Source organism: Balaenoptera acutorostrata, chromosome 2 (genome assembly GCF_949987535.1).
Source record: "Balaenoptera acutorostrata chromosome 2, mBalAcu1.1, whole genome shotgun sequence".
NCBI classification, from domain to species: domain Eukaryota; kingdom Metazoa; phylum Chordata; class Mammalia; order Artiodactyla; family Balaenopteridae; genus Balaenoptera; species Balaenoptera acutorostrata.
The window spans coordinates 95,025,588-95,051,956 of NC_080065.1; the positions used below are offsets into that span (position 1 = coordinate 95,025,588).

The 26,369-nt window shown below is 36.4% G+C and overlaps 1 protein-coding gene across 6 annotated transcripts in view; it reads left to right on the plus strand.

Annotated features, from left to right (window-relative positions):
* The window catches only part of CAMK4 (calcium/calmodulin dependent protein kinase IV), a 254,678-nt gene that overhangs the window by 159,694 nt on the left and 68,615 nt on the right, over nt 1-26,369 (plus strand). The window lies entirely within an intron of this gene.

Genomic DNA, 26,369 nt, shown 5'->3' on the forward strand with positions numbered 1-26,369 from the left:
TTAATATATATTCTATTAATCAGAGTCAGTTATATAACTAAAATCATTAGTCCATATCTTGAGGAGCCACAGTGGCACAAGTACATGTCCTATGAATTTTACCTACAGCCAAAACAAGAAGGAGGGAAGGAGGAAGGAAGGAAGGAAGGAAGGAGGGAGGGAGGGAGAGAGGGAGGGAGGGAGGACTCTTGATATCTAACAAGCTTATGTACCAATTGTGGGTGGAAAGAAAAAAAATCCAGCCTTCGCAATCTTTGCATAGGGCTACTAGAAATAGAAGATCTGTGATCTAACAAAATCCATTATTGAGATATCAACGCCAAGTTCTTATGGCTTTATAACCCAGACTTTCCAAATTATTTTTTCCTACAAAGTGTTTTGATCTTTTTGCTATGATGGGGGATTAAAAGTTTGAATTTGGGGTGGATAAAAGCTGGAGAAGATGCCATGGAATTTTACTTTAAATACACAATGCAGTTCCTGATTATATGAATTTTGAATATCAAATTCATCTTTTCACCACACCTAAAATAACCACTCCATTCCAGATTTTTCATCAGATACAATATATTTACCATCTTGGCTTCCTAAGCTTTCCAACTTGGATCGTTTTTAACTTTTCCATCACCTTCTCTCCTCACATCCACCTTACCAACTTCAGTTGAATCTCTCTTCAAGTATCCATGAACATAATCCTGCTCCCTATGTCATGCTATGACTATTTCTGGCATGACTTTAAAAAACACTTCTGGTTGCTTCCAATTCCTATCTCTAAATATATGTCTGTATATGTCTATCAATTATCCTTTGCAGTCACTGTTTTCATTTTGTCCCTTTTGAGTTCAGTAATGGTAGTTTTATTCCTTTCTTAAATACTCATTTTAAATCTTCTTTTTTCACTACTGTGTTCCATAGATTATCTATTCAAGTAAACTTGCTGGCAGTGGCCCCCTATCACTTTCCTCAAATCAGGCAGGCAGCTGGTATAGCAGTTAAGAGTACTTTGGGAGTCAAACAGAGCTGGGTTCCATTTCCAGATGTGAGAGCTTGGGTCTATCACTAAACACCTCTGAGCCTCAAGTTTCCGCATGTAAAATAGGCATAACATTCAACCTAACAAGGTTGTGGAAAAGACTAAATGAGATAAGGTATGGAAATCATAGCAATCTACAAAAAAGAGGGAAAAGAGGATAAGCAACTTCAGACTCAGAATATTCATTTGAAGATGTATTACATCTTATAAATCTATATATACATATACACTTCACAGCTGAGTACTAAAATAAAAGACAAATGACAATGGTAGGTGCTCAAAAATATTTGCTGAATAAATAAATGAAAATTTATCAAAATAGTCAGAAATAACCACTATTCTATATTTTGTCTTTCTAGATGATGTCACATTTACTGAAACATTCTTATAATCATTTTTCTACTCAATTCATATGAAACAAAACTATGTAATTTGCTTCCATTCATAAGATTCTTTTCTACTCCCTTACTATCATTTAATTCTTTTCCTTTCATTCAAAACTTACCTTCTTCAATATGTTTTTTCTGGTTGCCTCCATCCATTTAGGTCAGCTCTTGACTCTTTTGGCTTATCACAGTGGGCATGCTTCAATTTAGTGATACCTCGGGTGGCTGACTGGGAGAATTCTCATTCAGTGAATGAGAAATGGATGCTTTCAGCATCAGGATTTTCCACCTGTTGGAGTTACATCAATTGAGGGATAAAAGAGCCACCAATAGGGATGGAGATGGAGGTGCTCCACATAGAACACAGGGACTAGAGTTCCTAGAACTCTATTTCAGGTCTGCAAAGATGGATTGGTTAGTCTACTGCTAATCTTAAATTTAAAAGAAAAACTGTGTTTTTTACCTACTCATAAAGCTCTACAAAGCTCCAGTTTAGGAAGCAGGTTACCGCATTCAAGTCAAACATTCTTTGAAAGAAGTTTTATAAAAATCAGAGTTTCTCTGATTGCTGCCCCTAAGGGTTAACTTAGAGAAAAAAATTAAAGTAATTTCCCTCAGTGTTTCACAGGTAGAAAGCAAGCAATTTAAAACTTGTGAGAAGGAGCTGACATTTATGAAATAGTTTATTGTCAACTACATGGCTATAGATAACTATAAAAATAAGACAGTTGGGAACTCAAAGTAATCAGTGATATATCTCACATTTCCTCTGAATCACACACTTTTAAGACTGTATCTAGGCTGGTTTTTGAAAGCACAGAAGTATAAAACTTAAAGATTAAAAATTTCTTGGGAAATATGTCGCAGGCATAATTACACCCCTTAGGCAACAAATCTTGTAATCCTTCTCTTCCTCCCCACTTCATCCCAGTTCTTGCCCCAAATATTTCACACTATTTGTCTGACTGTAATCTTGCTCCTTCTGCATTTTACCTTTAAATAGCATTTTTGAAAGCTTTTAAAATGAATATGAAAGATGTTTCCCCCTTTGCGTTTGAATTCATTCAATTGGTCTTTAAGTGCAGATCGTTAAGCCTTCTTGAGTAGTCTATCTTCCTGAAATGAATTCAAGGTTGTCCCAAGTTAAACGGTCTAGTCAGTCTGGACATTCAGGAAGGGTCATCATGTCATGTGTCTTAAAGCACAAGGCCAAACCTTAAAGCCCTCCTTTTCCATTTACTTGTAGAGATAACCAGGGAATGTTTCATCTCCTCTGGCAGCTCACTATTGCCACCACCTTTCCTTTCCTAGTTCTTTCCTTATCATTGCTATCCTACTGTTCCTCTGTTTTCAAAAAAATTGCTGTCCTTCTCTTTTTTCCACCCCTAATGCTGCCTCCCCTTTTTTGCTAACCACAGTTCTCTTGGGCATGTATTAATTTCAAAGCCATGAACTTGGAGCCTGGAGAAACTTGTAATATAGAGTATACACTGAATTTAATAAAATAAACGGAAATGGTTGAAAAAATATTAAATATGTTTACTATCCCAATACATAGATTTTTTGGTTCAAATTGTTTTAAATATTATGGTGATGTGCGTGAAAAGTTGCAGACAAAAGCATCTAACCCTTTAAGGTTATGGGAAAAAAATATGGTATCTGAACATCAAAGAAAAACAGGAAATGGACATGATTATAAGGATGCAGAAACAGAAATAGTTGAAGCTCCTTTTGGTAAATTTTTAAAAACCTGTAATCGCCCCTAAAAAAGAACAAATTTAGCCTATTAGAGAATCAATCGATAAAGAACTAACGACTAGACAGTGAAGAACTGGAAAGGCAAAAGGGGAACACTAAGCTAATGTATTGTAGAGGTAGCAGCTTCTAGAAGCAGCCTCCTCTTGGACTGGAGAAACCAAGTAAAGAGGTTAAGATTATTAAAATTTAGAAGTTTAAAGGAGGTGCTCTATAGACCTGTGTGAAAGTTCACTGCTTGGCTAGGCGGGTGTCTCTTTTCTGACGTCAGAGGCGTTGCCCATGCAGCGGGCACTCAGACCTTTGAGAACGGTGTTCTGGCCAGCTAGTGCTGGTGTTACTGAAGAGGGACTCTGGGATTGGTTCTGTGAGCACTGGAAAAGTGCAAAGTGGAATTAGCAGCTGCTATTGGAATAATCTGCCACTGCGGGGTTAAAAACTGTTTCAAAGGTACATGGGAAGAACAAGCAGAAAAACAGACTCAGAGAGGGAGCAAGTCCCTTCATCCTCTTCAAGCCTTCTACTCTCTTCCTAGTGCCCTCTGATAGCAGAGCCAAACAGGAAGCCAGCAGAGGAAAAGTGTCACTTGTAACTCAAGTCCCCACTTCACGAAGCGGACTATAGAAGGGCAGATATAAAGTTGAGATACAATAGCTTAATAAATGGTACCGGAAGTTATTTGAAAACAAAAATCAATTCTCAAAATTTCTGTTTCTATTCATAGACTCTTTAAAGTCTTCATAGTCTTTACTAACGTGTGTGAAATGGTTCTAGAGGTCAATGAATTCAAAACAAGTGCAACAGCATTAAAAAAATTACCATCTAGGGACTTCCCTGGTGGCGCAGTGGTTAAGAATCCGCCTGCCAATGCAGGGGACACGGGTTCGAGCCCTGGTCCGGGAAGTTCCCACATGCTGCGGAGAAACTAAGCCTGTGCACCACAACTGTTGAGCCTGTGCTCTAGAGCCCACGAGCCACAACTACTGAGCCCATGTGCCACAGCTACTGAAGTCCCGCACCTAGAGCCCGTGCTCCGCAACAAGAGAATCCACCGCGATGAGAAGCCCGTGCACCGCAACGGAAAAGTAGTCCCCACTCGCTGCAACTAGAGAAAGCCCGCGCGCAGCAACGAAGACCCAACGCAGCCAAAAATAAATAAATGTATTAAAAAAAAATTACTATCTATATTTACTACCAAGTACTATGCTTGATAACATTTATAGGTTTAATGGGCAGTATATACGTCATTCAACTTTACATTATTTGACACGTTTAAGCCTTCTTCCACCTGACCTCTTATTCCTGTTGATGGAACCAATCTACTTTTATAAAGATGGAAAAGGCTAAAACTTCTTCTCCCACCCTCCCTTGCAGCTAAGCAAGGGCATATGACCTGATCCTCACCAATGAGTGTTGATGGGCAGTCTGCTTGTGAGTTATTAGAAAAGTTTCCGTTTAATAAAAGGAGAACCAGGGGAGGAAAGGTCTTTTCTCTTTTTCACTGTCATATTGGAGTCTGCGTATGAAGCTGGGAACTGCTTTTGCTGTCTTGTAATTATGAAGAGAAACATGACAATGTTGAAGAAGGCAGAGGAAAAAGTAGACATCATTGGAATTCTCCTGCTTGATATCTCATAGATTATAATGTTTCTCAAAATTTCTGCCACTTTAAATTGTATATCTTGTTACTTGAAGCAAAAAGATACTGAACTTCTTCTTAAATAAACTTTTGAGTATATACTAATAATGGTTCTGTGTTCAGAGCAAATTGTATAGTTTTCCGTCTATCTAAACATAACATGAAGGGCATACTCCTAGATAAAAAGATTCTGGTCCCTCACATTTCTAAAAACTGAACTTCACTGAACATAAAACACACATCCACATACTGATAAATGAGGATTAAATATGATTTGAAGGGACACTGATGTTTAAGGTCATTAACAATAAGCTTGCTTCTGACACTTGTTCTTTGTTTTTGTGAGTATTGTTCCTGCTTGGGTCCACTTATTGTCAGTAAAAAGATTCTTCCGAGGACTTAATTAAGCAATGAAAGACTAAGAAAGAAAATGAGGGGGGGGGGGTTGTTGTTTAAGTTTGTCGGTTCCTGTGGTATTTACATTTTTTTCTGGGGAGATTTTGTCTCTTGTTACTTCCATTTGAATGTTGATCTCTGGAGGGTGGATTTTATTGCAAGGCTCAGGCATTAAAACACTATAAAGATAATTTTACCAGTAAAAAGTAGAAGTGGTTATATATTCTTACTAAGAATTGAGAGATTACATTCACCAGAGAAGAAATAACAAATAGTTCTGTTAATGTTATAATTTTTTTATTTATAAACATAGAATAAAATAGATCAATGGCTTAGGCATAGCATAGATATTTTATCAAAAAAAATTTGGAGCAAAAAAAAATCTACATTCTGAAAATTATAGCTCAATATTAGGAACCTGGAGATCTAAAAATAATGCCTGGGAAGGAGGTTCCTTTCTCATTAAATGTTTCTGTACATCATTATCGACAATGATATCAAAAGTTTATCAAATTCTAAGTGGCCTTCTCTCTTTTGATTCCAGGGAATCACAATAAATTCTAGAGTAAATATCTCGGAATTTTCCAAGTACTATATACAAAATATCATGTTAATTGTTACATTCTAAATGACTTGTTTTTTCTGTAAATGTTGAATGATGTCAGTAATTCAGTTCAGCCATTAGCTGATTCTCTGGTATGTGTCAAAATCTTGGATACAGAGATTAAGAAGTTCATTAGTTTATAGAGCAGATAGATACATAAGCACATAGCTGTAAGATGACATATGTGCACCAATTGATGCATTTTGCAACTTCAAAGACATCAGGGAGTGTGAAACCTATTCAAAACATCTAAAATGAAACTGAGTCAGAAAAATCTTGCCAGAGGATGTTATGTCTGTGTTGGGTTTTGAAAGAAAAATTGCTGTTTAGTAGGCAGCCAGTATGAAAAAAAGGGAATACCAGGAATACTCCTTTTCTCCCACAAATTTTTATAGAACATAATAGACCAAAGATGCAAAGGCATGAACTGCTGGTCTTTGGATATTGCTAGAAAGTAAAGTACACTTGATGAGAACTGGGGTTTGAGCAAGAGGTATGGATCCTGTCCAGAGAGGCTTACATGAAAGAAGTTCCCATGTTTCTGTAGATGAGGAGACCCTGAGGGACTTTTGCTGCAGGACCATCATCCTTCATGGCAGCATGAAGTCCAAAAGCAGGGCAGCCAGTTAAGAGGTTATGAAAATGTCCAGTCAATAGATGAAAAGCATCTAAAAGGACATGGTTTGTGATTCTATGAATGAAATATGCTAACAACTAAGCCCAGGATTCCCCTTGGGTCTTCACTGCCAATATTTATGAATGTTACATATGTGAAGACTTAGAGATTATGAGAAATAAACTAGAGTGGGGAACATGCATAGAAGAGGACTTAGAGGATTGATAAGAAATTCTCATCAAACTTTCTCACCTTTATTAACATTACAATGCATTCTCTTCTCCTCACCTCTCTGCCCACTTGCTCTCTGAGGCTTTACTCCATTCTCTTCCATACAGTCACACAGTTCCTCTAATGAACTTTTTCTTCAATTCCTATTTCCTTCGCCTACATTTTTTTTTCCTTTTGTACTCTCTTTTGCCTCTCCTCTAGCTGAGAACAAATGATGAATAAAACAGCAGCAAAAAATAACAAACATTTTAAGAGACCAACCAAAGCCTCTAGCCCAGGATGACCATATTCCCTACACACAACATGCACTGTAGGTCCTGAGGAGAGCTACAGAAAGTAAACATGAGACACAGTCCCTGCCTGGAAAGATTTAACAAGAAAAAGAGGGTAAAAAATAACATCTAAGTTATCTTTCTTAGAAGGAAACACCTTGGGATTGAGATGAATGTCTTCACTATTGCCAAAGCCCATTGAAATGTCATGCACATGAGGTTACTGTGTAGATATGACCTGATTCTTACTTGATGTCCTTGCATTACAGTCTTTAGAAGTTCATTCACAGCTGTTCTGTCAGGCTTCAGTTGCTAAAGGAACGAGATTCACAGAATCCTTGACTTTGGAGCAGGAGAATTGGATAACCTCAAGTAAGGGTAGGAAAATTTTTTCTAGTTAACAGGGGCAGTATTAAAAAAAAAAAAAAGCACAAAAAAGGAAACAAAATGTGGTAATAGAGATCTACCCGCAGTTTCCTCGTGAGGTCAGGAAAGGCACACATTGTTTCTGTTTCTATAGATGACCTACAAAGATTTAATGTGAATAAAGAAAAAGAAAAAAGATGGGAATTCAAGTTATAAGGGAATATGGTTTTAAGTAAAGTAATAAATTTTAATTACATTTAAAAATGCTTATTCCAAGCAGGTGTGTATCAACCATGAGAGGAAGGATATTATCATATTATCATGATACCTTTTCTATTTTAAACAAACCTTACTCTGATTGGCAATTTGGCCTATTTTCTGTTCCTGTGATACAGTATTGCACATCTATGTATTCTGTTCCTCTGACCCTGAATGCTCTGAAAAGCTAAAATTCAGAAAAAGCTGAGCAAAGAATTCTACCACCCACAATGGGCTCTCTAGGAGGACAGTCTCTTCTTTACGTCAATATAGTTTATGTGTGACAACCTCTACCTATGGGCTGCAAGGGAATGACTCTAAGCTAAAAAGATTCCTTTGACAATGATCCCCTTTTAGGAAAGAATTATCGTGTGGGAAATATCAAAGTATTGTGGCTTGAAGGTGAACAGTGATCCTTTCTTTGTATGTGTGCTTCTCTCCAAGGATGGTGGAGTAACTAAGGTTAGACTCTAGCTAACTATTTCTATGTTGTTTTTTCATTGATTATTTATTGGAGCATGGGGATGGGACCATGAAATTTATTTCCTTGCTCTTGGGTAACAGTTGTCTGCCCCAAAACTGAAGTACTCTCTGCCTTGAGGAAATGAAGTCCTATTTTGTATTATAAGGATGAATATGAATCTTCTACTTATGATGCCTTTGACCCATAAAAAGTGAATTTTTATTTTGGGAATGGTTAATTCAGAAGTAGTGTGGAAAAATGAATAATCCTCTGAAAGAGTCAGGTAAATATTTTTTTATTTCTGGGTCAGAAGAAGAGCTTTCAGGCAACATTATAATAATACTCTGTTAACTTCATTCCTTGAACATGGACTTTTGATTTTAGTATTATTAAATAATTCAAGAATAAATTCTGCAAAAGTTTTACAAAGTATTTTGCCTGCCTCATAAATGAGAAATATACAATTCAATGAAGATGTCAAATTAACAAATAGGTAGAGGCCTAGGTTATAGCCTATAGATTGCACCATTCATGGAAACAGAAGGTTAACTTGGTTTTCTTGTTTTAGTCACTGTCTTTGGTCCCATCTCAAGTGTGTAGCTCCTGAATAAGGAGTGCTCACAAAAAATCCAGCTTACTCACTTTGGCTAAGATTCAGAGTTTCTCAATGGAAACAACAGGAACACGAGTTTCATTTGGGCAGGGCAGTTCTTTGTAGGTGTTTAGCATCACTGGCTATATTAACCTGTTCAGGCTGCTATAACAGAATACCACAGATTGGGTGGCTTAAAGAAAAAACATTTGTTTCCCACAGTTCCGGAAGTTAAAAGTCCCAGAACAGAATGCCAGCATGGTCAGATTCTTAGTGAGGGCTGTATCCTAGGTTTTAGACTGCAGTCTTCTTGCCGTATCCTCACAAGGGAGAGAGAGCAAGCTCTGGTCTCTTCATCTTCTTATAAGGGCACTAATCCCATCACGAGGTCTCCACCCTCAAAACTTCATCGAAATCTACTTACTTCAAAAGGCTTCACCTCCAAATACCATCACATTGGGAATTAGGGCTTCAGCATATGAATTCTGGGGGGACATAAACATTCAGTCCATACCACTAACCTCAATACAGTACGCTGAATGCCAGTAGGAGGCCAATACATTGCGACTACAAAAAAGAAAAAATTCTTTCACACAGTTTCCAATGCATCTAAGTGCAACTGTCCCCTTAATGTGTCTATTCTCTCCCTCTCTGTCTCTTTGTCTCTGTCTTTCTCTCTCTCTCCCCCTCTCCCTTACTTTCAACCTCTCTCCCTTCCTCCTTCCTTCTCTCCCTTCCTATCTTTATTTTGTAAATTCCAGAGAATCATCACCATCCAAAGATCTAAAGAAATGGAAACACCATTGCAATATATGCAGTGTTGGACACACTAACAATTCTTACTAACTTTTTTGCCTAGTTTAAAGAAAAATTTCAGTAACCACCAGAGGTTTCAAAATGTTTTCTTGACCTAGGACAAGAATACCCTTTCTCATTCCAGTGTTCCACTTTATCTTTCTGCCTTTTGTAAATGTAATTTAAGGCCCCTCTGCAATATCCTCTTTATTTTTGGCTCATGAAAGTAGTGTGAAATAATTCTAATGCATTTTACATGCCATATATTTAATATTAATCTTCTGTGATTTCTGACCTCAGTGTTTCCTCCCAATTATTTATTTTGCTTGAAGTTTACAGAGCCTGCTCGGCTTATTTTTTTCGAGGAAATGTTTCCCTACATATCATCAATCCATAAAATTTTGCTGGAATGTCAGGGCTCTCCCTATTATGTTATAAACAGTTGGTGGATTAAATAGATAACTATCAATACTTATCTGTGCTCTGGACACTTAAAAATAGTCAAAACTCAGATTTTATTAATAGAATGTTCCACGTGTTTTAAAAGATATGTATAAGTTGCATGATTTTAGTGGCAAATGATGACCACCAAGAAAATGAATAGTATATGTACATAACTTGGAATGTAGACAAGGACGGTTCACATTTAACTGTCCCTTGTTTTCTTTATGTCACAGTATATGTTGAACCAAAAGTACAGTAGTCCCCCTTATCTGAGGTTTTGCCTTCCTTAGTTTCAGTTACCCACAGTCAACCATGGTCCAATAATATTAAGTGGAAAATTCCAGGAATAAACAATTTATAAATTGCACGCCATTCTGAGTAGCGTGATGAAATCTTGCACCATCTGGCTACATCTCGCACCTGATATGAATCATCCCTTTGTCTAGCATATCCCACTAGTCATTTAGTTGCCATCTAGGTTATCAGATCGACTGTCACAGTATTGTGTGCTTGTGTTCAGGTAACCCGTATTTTACTTAGTGATGGCCCCCTTTAAAGCACAAAAGTAGTGTTACTGGCAATTCGGATATGCCAAACAGAGCCAAAAAGTGCCTCCTTTAAGTGAAAAGTTCAAAGTTCTTGGGTTAATAAGAAAGAAAAAAAAATCATGTGCTGAGGTTAGGAAGGTCTACTAAGATCTATGGTAAGAATGAATCTTCTATGCATGAAATTGTGAAGAAAGAAAAAGAAATCTGTGCTAGTTTTGCTGTAACCCCTCAAACTGCAGAAGTTATGGCCACAGTGCATGATAAATGCTTAAGATGGAAAAGTCATTAAATTTTTACAACAAGATATTTTGAGAGAGATAAAGTGATTAAAGAAACAGAATAGAGTTTCTACACACCAAAAAAAAAAAAAAGTTATTTTGAGAGAGAGAGAGAGAGACACCACATTCACATATCTTTTATTACAGTATATTGTTATAATTATCCTATTTTATTGTTAGGTATTGTTATTAATCTCTTACTTTGCCTAATTTGTACATTAAATTTTATCATAAATATGTATGTATAGAAAAAACAGAGTATATATAGGGTTCAGTACTATTTACGGTTTCAGGCATCCGCTGGGAATATTGGAATGTATCCCCGGCAAATAAGAGGTGGGGGGTGCACTGTATAACTTTCAGCTCTAATTTTGATACCGCACACCTTCAAGTTGGAGATTATTGCATTGGCATCTCTGTAGTGATCAATTTTCTTCAGACTTATTTTGTGTTATTTAAAAGACTTTCTTTAGATGTTTAGTATCCTTCTTGATTTTTAAGATAAAATCATACATCATATCACACCATTTCCCCCCTTAACCCTCCAGTGTCCCCCCATCACAGTCACCCTCTATGCATGGCTCTCAAAGTCCTGCCTGGAAAGGCCTTCTGCTGACCTCATGATCCTCTTTCCATGGGCCTTCATTCACGGCATTCCAATGACCTTCTGTTCCTCCAACATGAGAATCTCCAGTCCAGGGAATTTTGAGCTCTTGTTTGAAACTAGAAAATAAATTACCTGGTGTCTTGAACCTCTTTCTACTATGTCCTACACTCAGAATGGTTCATGGTGTATATTGGGCATTCCATAAATATTTGTTGGATGACTTGACTGACCAAAGATTGTTTATTGCTTCATTCATTTATTCATTCATGCATTTACTCACCACCTAACCAAACAACTAAAAATATTTATTGAGCATATATTTAGACCCTAACACTATACACTCAATAAGAGAGCACATGGCACGTGTGTGCCAAGAGTTTATGTTATTTAGTTTACCATTTGCTAACTGCAAAATACCCAGTGTATTCATTTTCTATTTCTGACTAACAAATTACCACAAATTTAGCAACTCAGAACAACTAATTATCTCTCAGATCTGTAGGTCTAAGTCCAGGGGGCTCTACTGGGTTCTCTGCTTAGTGTCTCACAAAGTGGAAACTAAGCTGTTAGTTGTCCGGGTAATTATCTGGAAATTCTAGGGAAGAATCTGCTTCCAAACTCGTTGAGCTTCCAAGCTCCTTCGCCAAATTCACATCCATGTGGTTGTATGACCAACATCCCCGTTCCCTCACTGCTTGTCAGCCAAGGACTGCTTTCAGCTCCTAAAGACTGCCTCATTCCTTGGCACATGCCTCCCTCCAACTTCAAAGCTAAATTGTTTTAAATCCCTGACTTCCTTTTCTGCTGCCAGCCAGAGAAAACTCTCTGCTTTTCAAGGGTACATTTGATTTGATTAAACCTATCTGAATAACCTCCTTATTGTCATGTAAATTAATATAATCCTAGGAGTGCTGCCTCATCTATTAGTAGATTCCACCCACACTCAGAAGGGAGAGCATTTAATATAAGAGCTAATTTCACATAGGGGTCATTCATAGAATTCTGCCTGTTACACCCAGACCAACCTACTCTTACTAATCAAGGTGTGATGCATTCGTTTTCTAACATAATGTATTCGGTCTAATCAACTCGAAATGTGGATTCTATGGGAAAGTAAATTAGGAATCCAAAGTTCAACATTCAAGGATAAACTTGAATGTCATTGGTTTTCAGGCCTTTCAAAGACTCATTCACTGACAAGTATTTTGGTTTGTTTTTTAATGTGTAGCACTTAATTTGTGTTCTCATGCTCTTCTATTATTCTCTCCTGGTGTTCTTTTTTTTTTTTCTTCATATGTTAGGAAATCAATTCTGCTACTTCAGAGTATTAACCACAGCAAGTATTTTCAGAGGTTTTCAAAACTATTTGCCATATCTTAGAAAACAAACTGAAACACAGATCAGTGATCAAAAAGAAGGAATGATGGCATGTGGCTGAGGCTATGTGTGGCATCTTGGCACCAAAAAAAAAAAAAATGCAATATACTTAACATACATTTGTTTTTTTATGTTTCTCTCTAACTTATTTTTTTGCTTAACAATATGCCTTGGAAATTTTTTCCATTTATGTATTAGTTTTCTATTGCTGCATCACAAATTACCACACACTTGAACACTTAAAATAACACTATATATTATCTTACAATATTGTAGGTCAAAAGTTAGGCATGGCATGACTAGATTCTCACAATTCCAAAATTAAGGCATCATCAGGGCTGCACTTCTCTCTGGAGGCTCTGGAGAAGAATCCGCTTCCAAGCTCATTCAGTTCCTTGGAGGAATTCAGTCCCTTGTAGTTGCCTTGATACTTGGCCTTCTCCATCTTCTCACCTGCAATAGCACATCAAATCCTTCTGATGCTTTGAATCTATTTCACTGACTCTTCTGCCTTCCTCTTCTGCTTTTAAAGGCTCATACAGTTACATTGGGCCCATCTGGATAATCCAGGATAATCTCTGTATTTTAAGGCAACAGTGATTCATAATCCTAACTACATATGCAAAGTCTCTTTGCCATGTTACATGGCATGTTCACAGTCCCAGAGTTGGAGAATGCAGTCTTCTTTGGGACCATAATTCTGTCTACAATATTTTAATACATATGGATCTTTTTCATTCTTTTAGTTGCTATGTGGTTTTTCATACTGTGAGCTCTGTAATTTATTTATCCAGTTCCTACATGGTTATTAAACTTTTTTCAAATTTTAAAAATTATACATAATATAGTAATAAATATCCTTGAGGCATATTATGCACAGGTGAAAATATTTCCTTAAGATACATTCCAAGAAGTGGCTTCTATTAGACAAATATTATATTCATTTTACATTCTTTTATGGATGTGGCTAAATTTCAAGGCTTTACCAATCTGCAATATTGCTAATAGTTTGAATCTTCCTCTTTAACAGCATGTGTGCATCTGACCAGTCCTGATCATTATATTCTTTTTTCTATTCTTTGCTCTGTTTTTCAGTGATTTTTATGTGTTTTTATGTGTTTTTCTGTTGGTATGTAAGAGCTCTCTATATATTCAAATATTAATCTTGATCATATATGTATAATCTTATATATATCTTTATGTGTAATCCATATCATATAGACAGATGGATAGTAGAGTAAATATTTTCTCCTAGTTTTGCTTTATTTATGTTGTCTTGCATAATTTTATCATAGGGGATCAAATTTGTAAGGTTTTTTTTCATCAGTTCTAAGACTTTATATTTTTTATATCTTTCTTAGGAAGTCCTATCATGTTTTCTCTCCCTCTCTTTCTTTCTCTCTCTCTATATATACTTAAAATCTCATGTAATTACTCTTAAAATACTTTTGTGGTCATTTTGTTTTGTTCTTGTCCTTTTCTTAGTTTTCTTAGCTCTTTAACCCACACTTACTATTGATATGTCTTTGTTAGTTTAATCCACATTTGTTTGTTTGATAACTCTTTACATGGAAATATTATTATTGTTTGTTATTTTAGTGAACTTGTGTGTGCATTTATATTTTTAGTTCTCTGGTGATACCTTTTATAACTTTAAACAATATCCTTCAACCTCTATTTTATATTTTATTAAACTTAGGCACTATATATTTTCTCTCCATTGAGAAAAATAAGGAAATTAATATACATTCACTTCCTTCCATTGACCTCTACCTTCAAATTCTCTCTTGTCATATCTCTGTTTTATACTGGTAAGGTTTACATCATTTATAATCTGCATCTTACTTGTTTGGGTTCTACCTTTAAATGGACTTGATGCCCATTACCAGCCCTTTACCACAGTTTTTTCTCTTTATTTCTTAATTGGCTGGATTTATTCAAGTAGCTGAGGGGTTTTTGTTTATTTGTTTTGCTTTGGGTTTGTTTTTTCTGTTCCCAGAAGGGTATAGCAACAATATATTCCCCAAGTTCTTTCATGACTTTTATGGTCACTTTAAATTTGCAGAACATTTTGTAACATTTGTGGGACACTTGGTCCTAACCTCAGCAGTCTGTACCCATTCCTCTGTAATGTCCTGGCACTGAAAGCTGTCTTACAGAAATCTGACATCAACTTGATATTTCTCTTCTTAGAGATGATCTGCTTTTTTCTGCTTAGAGGTCTATGAATCCCTTGTTTATCCTTGAAGTTCAGTTACTTAAGCAGGTGCGTGTCAGTTTTCACAGCTCTTTTCCTATTCGGAGGGCAGCAATAGCATTTCCCCTATTTTACAATTGTGCACAAACAAGCTTTGCAAGGTTGTTCAAACAGTGGAACCAAAGCTGTTAAAACTCCCAGTCTAGGCTTGACCACATTGCCAGGCATCTGTGCAAGTCTTCCTTATTGGCCTTTGGGATTCTGGGTCTTTTAAGTTTTAATCTGTACAGAAGTCCATTAAGTTAAGCAGTCTTGTAGGCTTTTGATAATTTTCTGTGCTTTTCTCTTCCTGAGAGATATAAATTTAGAATTTTAACAAATCTACTTTCTTCCCTGCACTCTCATGGCATTTTCTACCACTGTAATACAGCACTAACCACACTGTATTATGGTTAGTTGTACATGGTCCTGTCTCCTGAAATAGGCAGGAATAATGACTTATTTACCTATGTCTGTCATCCTTTTCCTCTGCCCTTTACCACCTTTCCTCACACCCCATATATGCCTTTATATTCATGGCACAGACAGGTACAATACATATTCATTGACTTGAATCCAATTATTTACAAAAACTTGTTTAGGATACCAGCATTTTGAGTGCTGGGAATATTTTAGAACTGGCCTTATATCCTTCATTTTTACTTTTTATTTTTTTCTTATTGATTAATTTATTGATTCATAGATATTTATTTGCCCACAAAACTCTTATGAAAAGCAACTTTGCCAGTAGCACTTATTGTAAAACAAAAATAACTTCAAGATCATCTGATTTTTAAAAGATAATAGGACTTCGAACACATTTAATAATTCAAGACACTTAAATCACATTACTTTCAAAAATGATAGTGCTAACCCAACTCTGCAGAAGAGCAGATTTCATGGAATATAATGTCTTTTAAAATCTCAATAAATATACATAGCATATTTCTCTGTGTTTTGGAAAAGATATCTAATTTTGTAGAACCTCACATGATGATAGATATAGAGGAAAATTCATGTTGAAAAACTTAATTTCTCACACATACACTTTGCATTCTACTCTTGGATTCTACTTCTCTAAATTTAACCTTAAAACACTTAGATTTCTATGAATAATACGTTGAATGTGCCATAGGTTCTGACTATCTGTGTGATTTATTCTTTGAAATGTTCCCTTGAATGTTGGAACCTATCTAGAACCCCAGTATCTAACTTTTAAATTACCATCCTGACTTTTGCCTGTGAAATTATTGTTACAGAAGCTTAGCCACACTCAAGTCTTAATAGCTCTGGATCCTGCAGAATTCCAGAAATGCTTATGCTCTACTCTGCTAGAAAACTGTGCTTAGGCCTCTCTGTCTGCTCATCTGTGTCTCTGGCTTTGGGTCCAACATCGTCTATAACGTAATATGGTAGTGATTCCTCTTGAGAGGAATATACAGTTAAACACATGTGACTAAGACCTAATAATAACTATCTCAATAGTAATAGTGCCAGCCATCACTACCATGTGTTATCAAGCACTTATTGTGGACCAAGCTTTTGCTAAAAGCTTTATGTAAATTATTTCACTTAATCTTCAAAGGCTATCAGTCTCTTTACATTAATTTCACAGATAAGGAAACTGAGATTCAGAAAGGTTAGGTAACTTTTTTAAGATCACATAGCTGGTTTGTGGCAGAATCAAGATTAGAACACAAAATAAAACTTGACTTCAGAGTTTATGCTCTTAATCCCTCTGCCATCTGCCTTCTTCTACCATATTACGTTATAGACGATGTTGGACCCAAAGCCAGAGACACAGATGAGCAGACAGAGAGGCCTAAGCACGGAAGGAGTTCAAGGGCTAACACTGAAATGTGACAAGTGAGATACGTCTATTTTAAAGATCACATAGTAGGGAAAAAGTCACACCTTTTTAAAAGACACAGGTGCATTGCAGCAGGTGTGCCTGTTTATGTTTGCCTTTGCTTTCTTACTCTTGGATTCAGTTCTTGAAAACTGCTTATTTGAGATAATGAGAGAGAATCACTTTACGTGTTATAATTTAAAAATTAAGTCTGTCTCAAATACATTAGGAATATGTGCAAATGCATATTTCATTCTTTTTTGGACAAGAGTAGGTGGGAATAATGATAACTCCACAGATGTAACTCTTCCACGTGCAATCAGCTCTGTCAGTTTGTCTATATCCAGAGTGATGGTAGTGTCAAAAGTTGAACATCCCTTGATGTGAGTCAATAGTAAGAAATTGGGGAGGAGACTTAAATTCTTCATAGCCAAATTCAATGTCTATTTAATTATTGTATTTCTTCACAAGTAGTTGCCCTTTTACACAAGTTTTAGGGGGTCATAAATACTAGTGCAGCACTCATGGGCTGATTATTCAGACTGGTCTTACCAGGCATGCTGATGATGAGGCTGACTCTCAAATAGCAGCTCCCTATGTTTTCAAAATGAAAGCATCTACCTGCTCCTCCTTTGACATTTTGTAGAATCAATCCTTGTTTTCCTCAAAGTTAAGTCAAACAATAGATAGACTAAGAGAGCTCAGCTTGGCTGAATTCAGAACTTTCTTCATTCATTCATCCAACTTTTCTTAAATATCAGGAATGATGGGTAGGCTAAAAGTAATTAGCATGGTTTGTTATGACAATATAACCAACACAGTACAAATACGCTTCTTTTTGCATTGTAGAGTTTATTAAATAACTTATTATATTTTCATATGATTAAAATCTTATTCTCCATGAGTACCAGGAACCACGTTTATATTCACATGGGATTTTCATGGAATGGAAATTGAGATGCATTGATTTGATTTTGGTTTTGAGATGCAGTGTATTTATATACCCTGAGAAAACCATAATTCAAAAAGAGTCATGTACCACAATGTTCATTGCAGCTCTATTTACAATAGCCAGGATATGGAAGCAACCCTAAGTGTCCATCGACAGATGACTGGATAAAGAAGATGTGGCACATATATACAATGGAATATTACTCAGCCATAAAAAGAAACGAAATTGAGTTATTTGTAGTGAGGTGGATGGACCTAGAGTCTGTCATACAGAGTGAAGTAAGTCAGAAAGAGAAAAACAAATACCATATGCTAACACATATATATGGAATCTGAAAAAAAAAGTTCTGGATATGCATTGATTTGATTTTGGTTTTGATATTAGATTTCTACCTTAATATCACTTCAGGAATTTTAACACTGAGCCTCATCATGTGAATTCTAAAGAAATGTCATTTAACAATGAAAAACATTAAATAAATACAATGTCATTTAACCTGAATTGACAATACCAGCAATTTAAAGAATGTGGTGTTTAATGGAATGATAAAACTTTTTGTATTTGTAAACCCTGAATTACTGAAATTACCAAAAAATATCTTATATTCATATATGAAGTACTTGAAAATCCATAACAAATTACTATTATGTATTCTAATTTAGAGTAAAAAGAAGAAAAGGGACTTCCCTGGTGGCGCAGTGGTTGAGAATCTGCCTGCTAGTGCAGGGGACACGGGTTCGAGCCCTGGTCTGGGAAGATCCCACATGCCACGGAGCAGCTGGGCCCGTGAGCCACAACTACTGAGCCTGCGCATCTGGAGCCTGTGCCCCGCAACGGGAGGGGCCGCGATAGTGAGAGGCCCGCGCACCGCGATGAAGAGCGGTCCCTGCACCGCGATGAAGAGTGGCCCCCACTTGCCGTAACTAGAGAAAGCCCTCGCACGAACCGAAGACCCAACACAGCCAAAAATAAAGAAATAAATAAATAAAGTAGCTATAAAAAAAAAAAAAAAAAAAAGAAGAAAAGAAATAAGAATTAGAGCAGAAATCAATGAAATTGAAAACAGAAAATCAGTAGAAAAAAAAAATCAATGAAACCAAAAACTGGTTCTTTGAAAAGAGTAATAAAATCAATAGCCTCTAGCCAGGATAACTAAAAAAAAAATAATAAGAGACTGGGGACACAAATTACTAATATCAGAAATGAAAGTGGGGACATCACTACAGAGCCATCAACATTAAAAGGATACTAAAAAATACTATGCCAGCAAAGTTGATAACCTAGATGAAAAGGACCAATTCCTTGAAAGACACAATTTGCCAAAACTCAAGCAAGAAGAAGTAAACAATCTGAATGGGCCCATATCTATTAAAGAAATTGGATAAATAATTAGTAATCTTCCAAAAGAGAAAGCACCAGGCCCATTTGGGCTCACTGGTAAATTCCACCTAACATTTAAGGAAGAAATTTTTACCAATTCTCTACAATATCTTTCAGAGGATAGACTCAAAGGAAATACTTCCTAACTCATTCTATGAGGCCCACATTACCCTAACACCAAAACCAGACAAAGACACTACAAGAAAAGAAAACTGCAGACCAATGCCTCTTATGAATGTAGATGCAAAAATCCTCAACAAAATATTAGCAAATTAAATCTAACAATGTATAAAAAGAATTATACACCAAGAAAAAGTGGGATTTATTCCAGGTATGCAAGGCTGATTCAACATTTGAAAATCAATTAATGTACTCCATTACATCAACAGGCTAAATCATATTAACAGGTGCAGAAAAATAATTTGACAAAATCCAATACCCATTCATGATAAAAACTCCCAGGAAACTAGGAATAGAAGGGAAGTTCTTCAACTTGATAAAGAATATCTACAGAAAACTCACAGATAACATCATACTTAATGGTGAGAAACTCAAAGCTTTCCCTCTAAGATTAGGGACAAGTCAAAGATGTCCCATCTCAGCACTCCTTTTCAGCATTGTACTGAAAGTTCTAGCTAATGCAATAAGACAAGAAGTGGAAATAAAACATATGTAGGTTGGAAAGCAAGGAAAAAACCGTCTCTGTTCATAGATGACATGATTGTCTATTTAGAAAATCTAAAAGAATCAACAAAACTTGAAATAACTTTTTTAAAAAAGATTTTATTTTCTAGAGCAGGTTTAGGTTCACAGCAAAACTGAGGTGAAAGTACAGAGTTCCCATATGCTCCCTACCCCCACAGATGCACAGCCTCCCCGTTATCAACATCCCCCACCAGAATCATACATTTGTTACAACTGCCGAACCTAAATTGACACATCATAATCGCTCAAAGTCCATAGTTTACATTGCAGTTCACTCTCAGTGTTGTACATTCTATGGATTTGGGCAAATGTATAATGGCACATATCCATTATTATAGCACCATACAGAGGATCTTCACTGCCCTAAACCCTCTGTGCTCCACCTGTTAGTCCCTTTGTACCCATGCATTGAATCTAAGGAAAATAGTATAGGTAAAATGATATTTCCACCAATACTAAATAGACCATTCTTAGAAATATGTACTTAATAGACTTTTATGACATACACATATATAAGTAGAAAAATGAATTTCCAACCTGCTTGAAGCACCCATGTTTCCCCACTCTGACTTTGTACACCAGGAGACTTGTACCAAAATCAGAAACAAGAATTAGAGTCTGACTGTTCTTCCTGACCTCTTCACCTATCAACTACTCTAAACTGACACCACAGGTTTCCCTATCCAGTGACATTCATAATTATCCTCTCTGTAAAAGCATCCTACTCTCTTTCCCCATGACATTGCCACTCCAGCAAGCATTTTCCAGCAAAGCTTTGCTTTATCCAGACACTTCAGGCCACACCCATAATCTAAATAATGGTGCCATTGTAGGAACCTTACTGCAGGGACAGCAGCGGGCCCAGTCCTCTTCAGGCTCACTACTGGTGTCCAGTGCGGCTCTTTCATTTACAAACGGAGGCCTTTTGGCTTGGTCACTCTTCGCTATTGAGTTATTATGGCTGGACAACTCACTTCCATTTTATTACAATGCCCCGTACAATTTATGAATGTTTTAGACATGAAGGAAACTGAAGAGAAAACTAACAGGTGAATTTTCAAGTGTCTTTCCCCAAACTCCCCTGAGGCTTATGTTGTATTGAATATTCAGATCAACTTCAAAGGATGTGAAGAAATTAATTCAGCCATAACTATCAACTTAATGCTACTACAGAAGAAAAAAAATAATGTAATTATTCAAAATGTCATTTTGTAGATGAAACCCTTTTGCCTGATATTTTTTTTTTTTTTTGGCTGCGTTGCGTTGGGTCTTCGTTGCTGCTCGTGGGCTTTCTTTAGTGGCATGGAGCGGGGGGTACTCTTGGTTGCAGTGCACAGGCTTCTCATTGCGGTGGCTTCCCTTGTTGGGGAGCACGGCCTCTAGGTGCGTGGGCTTCAGTAGTTGTGGCTCGCGGACTCTAGAGCGCAGGCTCAGTAGTTGTGGCGCACAGGCTTCGTTGCTCCGCAGTATGTGGGATCTTCTCAGACCAGGGCTCAAACCCGTGTCCCCTGCATTGGCAGGCGGATTCTTAACCACTGTGCCACCAGGGAAGCCCCTTTTTGCATGCTCTTACAGTTAAAATATTATTATTGGATTTTGGCTTTTCTCAAAGTGATGCTGCAAATCTCATCTATCTAACTGATACTCAGTGAGCACCTCTGAGGTGACTTAAGTATTATTATCCAGTAAGTATGGTATATGTTTCACAAACACATAAATGCTGAGCCTTACTTCAGCTAAATGTATCGAAGCAATGTTGCTGTGGAATCACTACAGTGTAAGCACAAGAATTTAAACTTCTGACATTAATAATGGCAAATGAATAAAAGGTGCAGATTACCATCATTCTTGAATATGTAACTACAAGTTTGTGACTAAAAAGTAGAATAACATACATGTCTATAGGAAAATTTATTTATTGATCATTCAAAAGTATTTATTGAGTGCATGTTTAGTGAAGGCATTGTAGAGGAAACTCGGTATCTGAGGAACCAGGTAAAAATTTCCTTGTCTTCATGGAGTTTTCAGTCAAGTGAGGGAGACATCCTTAACATAAAGCTTGCAAAGAAACAAATATGCTATAAAGAAAAATAGGAAGCATCAATGAGAGTATATATGAGTGTGTACATAAGAGAACATGTTAATTTGGAAGGGCAGGTACAGCCTCCCTGAAGATTGACATTATAGTTGAGTCCTGAGGATGAGGAGGGCTGGCTTAGTCTGGTGATATTTCTATGATGAAAGAGGGAATAGCAGGAGAGAGGTGGGAAAAAAGGCAGTACTGATGGGGCAATGCCTCTGAGTAGGGAGGGGCCATGGGATAGGATCCAAAGCTGCATCCAGGGATAGTTCTTGAAGAACCACCAAAGATCCAGGAGAATGGAGCACAAGCAAAACAACAGGCTTTGAAATGCAGCTCTTTATCAATGACAGATACTGTATATCACAGAAATTCTTTGTTTTACAATTGGGAAAAACATAGTAAGAATGTTTCAAATCCTAATTGCCACAAACTTTCTTCCTTTTATAACTTCTAAACATTCTTACCATAAACTATGAACACATACATAGCAATTTCAGTCCTTGTTTTACTTAGACCTGTTTCAAAGGTGAAGAAGACTAATATATAACACATCCTATCTCTCTGTACTTTATATTGCATCTTCTTGGGAAGAGAAGTTGTGGCAAATTAAATGAAAAATGCATACAAAATAAAGCTATTAAAGTGGAAAAAAGAATTTTTAAAAAAAGCAGGGAGAGGGAGAAGTAAATAATCCAAATTAGGCTAGTTATTGTAATTGAAACCTCTTTTTCACTGAGTTTTTTGGCAGCCAAGACAGAAGAAGAAAATGTGATGAAATAAAAAGCAAGTATTTTCTGATCAAAGTATCCTTTGATACTTCAGAAAAGAGTAAGTTTTCCAAATCTCAAAGGATTTCTAAATGTAATTTATTTTGTAAGAGAAGTAAAACAACAATGGTAGAGTCCTAATAACTACTGTTTATAAAGTAGAATATCTACTACATGCTAAGGGCTTCCATGCCCCATCTCCAATTCTCACTACAGCCTGCAAAGTGGACCTTGCAGATGAGAAAACTGAGATTTAGAGGGTGGACAAATTGTTTAAGGTTGCACAGGTAATAAATGGTATACTTGGGGTAAATTGCCCCAAAGCAGCTCTCATAATGTTTTTCCTTAATAACCATTTCAAAAACAATACCTCAAAACCTTATTATGCTTTATTTCTTATATTAACCCTTGATCAAAACCAAGAGCATAATATTGAAACAGAACTCGGCAAAGATATGCCTTTGGCACCAAAACGTTAAATTTATTATTATAAAATCCTTAAAAAGTATTTTTTTCCTATCTTGATTAGTCTCCAGATAGAATTACACTTGTCATTTAATGCTTTTTTTCCTAAAAAGGAGAACGCATTTTGCAAAAATTGAGCCAGTAAATTAGGTGTGCTTCTCTGCCTCTGACGCTTTCTTTTCTTACTCCTTCTCCTTCTTTTTATTCCACAAAGTTTTAATTAAATTCATACACACCTGGTTGTTTGCTCTTCCAATTTCTTTATTAAAGGTTACCATTAGTCAAGATAACCTTTAGTAATTAGCTGCTACAATTGTTGTCAGATTTATTATTTCTCCCTATTAAATTGTTGGATTCATATAGATTTTATAGATCTTTTCCCAAACTGTTGTTTAGGTTTTCAACCTGTTTCCTTGCTTGTCCTCAAATTACTTTAATTATGATTACTTTTAACACTTGGTTTATTCTAGAATATCCAATAATCTCATTTCTTAGTTTTTCTAATCCTTTTGTCTACTTATGTTGAATCCCCATGATTTAAATAATCTGTAGCTAAAATGACAATACTTTGATAAGGTCTATTTCTCTGTGATTAGATATTCCTTAATCAGTTCTATATCATTCATATGATATAAAATGTCTTTACACATTTTCCTATGAGTACACAATTTTGAGGAGCATTTTTCCCCTTCATATCATTTTCTTCTTCACTTCTCCATGGGCAGTGATCTCGATGTGTCAAAATAAGATTAACATTTGATGAGATTAGAAGTATGTATTTTATTTAAAACCTATTTTGAAAATAAGGGGAAGTGTGCCTATTATTCAGCTCTTAAAAACTACTCTTTTTATGTCTTCAGATGCTGTAAGACAAGTTTTCAAAGTATATTCTAGGGATTCCTGGAGGGTCCCTGAGACCCCTTTCAGGGTCTGTGAGGTCAAAACTATTTCATCATAATATGAAAGCATTTCTCCTTACTTATCAAAATACCGTGGAATTTTCTAGAGTCTACATGATATGTGATTTTACAGTAGAGAATGCAGCAGATATGAGAATCCAGCTGTTTTACATTAAACCAGACATTAAAGAAATTTGTAAAACTTTAAAACAATGGCATAGTACTCTCTAATTTTTTGTCTTAGAAAATAGTTATTTATGTTTTAAAATGTATATGTTAACGTCATGAGTTTATTATTTTATTTTTAAATAAATTAATAAGTGATTTTTAAATTTCTCAGTTTTAACTACTTACACAGTAACTAAATGTTAGGCATAACTCACATAACAAGAGCTCTTTGAGGTTCTTAATATATATTTTTTAACTTTCTAGAAGTCCTGAGACCAAAAAGTTTGAGAACTGGTGCTCTGGAAGTGTTGCTGCTTCTAATGATTGTATCTGCTTGGGGAAGACAAAAGATCATATACTCCATGTTTTCCTTCTTCCTGGCTTCCTGACTTGAGATAATGTAAAAGTCAAAAATACTAACTATTGATGAAAGGCAATCAGTGGGTCTAAGCAAAAGTAAAATTGCCATTTTGTCAATAAAATACACTTAAATGCCTCCTCCCATATGTGTACATGACTATATTATGACTTTTAATAATCTATTATTTTCTCTAAAACTTTTCCTCTGTTATCTGGTCTAGTTCTCCTTTGTGGAGTGCCAAATGGTGTTTTGTTTTTGTTTGTTTTGCCTTGCTTTTTTTAAATTTGGACTTAGAACACATGACCACCATTTCTGTTTAAGAAAGCCAGAACAACATTTAATGAGAATCTTTACATAATTAGTACTTGCTAAAACAACACTTGTCAGTTCATCTCATTTGTTGTTGTTATTATGTTGCTATTTTCAGTGTCATTTTCTTCCCAAAGCAGTGGAGCTTCCAAATTGGGTTAGATTAGGGAGGAAAATTAATATTTTCTATTGATCCCAAACTATGCAATTCTTAGGTATGCTCCAAAGCTATTATATGAGATACATCTTTGCCTTTCAAATGCTGCATATACGAGATATAGTATCTTCCTCCTTAGCGATATGGTGGTTTTTTCCAGGGTATCATTCGAGGCTGAGTGTGGTCCTCTATCATTCTCTCATATCTCCTCCCAGTCTCTTATTACCTTCCCTCTCTTCCATTATTCTACCCTCTTCTTCATTTTTATTTTCCTCTCATCCCCACCCTACAAAATCAAGAAATAAGTATTTCTTGAGCACCTGCTTGGGAATCATGTCATGGGCAAAGGTATGGACTCTGCTGCCAGATGCCCAGGTCTGAATCTTGACACCACAATCTCTAGTTGTGACATTGTACAGATCTCTTAGCCTCTTTAGAACATTTTTTTTTTTAATTTATTTATTTTTGGCTGTGTTGGGTCTTCGTTTCTGTGCGAGGGCTTTCTCTAGTTGTGGCAAGCGGGGGCCACTCTTCATCGCGGTGCGCGGGCCTCTCACTATCGCGGCCTCTCTTGTTGCGGAGCACAGGCTCCAGACGCGCAGGCTCAGTAGTTGTGGCTCACGGGCCTAGTTGCTCCGCGGCATGTGGGATCTTCCCAGACCAGGGCTCGAACCCGTGTCCCCTGCATTGGCAGGCAGATTCTCAACCGCTGCGCCACCAGGGAAGCCCTCTTAGCCTCTTTATGCCTCAATTTTCTCACTTCCAGAACAAGAATTATATGATTTACATCACAGAGCTGCTGCTAAGATGAAATAAACTAAGAGATCTAAGGTGTTTATAATAGTGCTTGGAATATAGTAAGTGCTTAGGACATGAATGGTATTATTATCTACCTGATAATGATCTAGTATAAAGAGTGAGCTAGACCTGGTAAGACATGAACAAAAGCAACTTTATGTTTTTCTCACTGTTGTCCTGACACATTAACCCTGTGAATCCATTCTTCTCAATGAATAAAATTTCAGGCCATGCCCATAGTTTTTCTAGTCCCTCTTGGGTAAGGAAAAGACCAAAATTTTATTTTTTACTTTTTTTATTGAAGTATAGTTGATTTACAATGTTGTGTTTCTGCTGTCCAGCAAAGTGATTCAGTTATACATATATATATACATTCTTTTTTATATTCTTTTCCATTATTGTTTATCTCAGGATATTGAATATAGTTCCCTGTGCTATACAGTAGGACCTTGTTGTTTATCCGTTCTATATGTAATAGTTTGCATTTGCTAACCCCAAACTCCCAGTCCATCCCTCCCCGACCCCTGCCTTGGCAACTACAAGTCTGTTCTCTATGTCTGTGAGTCTGTTCCTGTTTCAT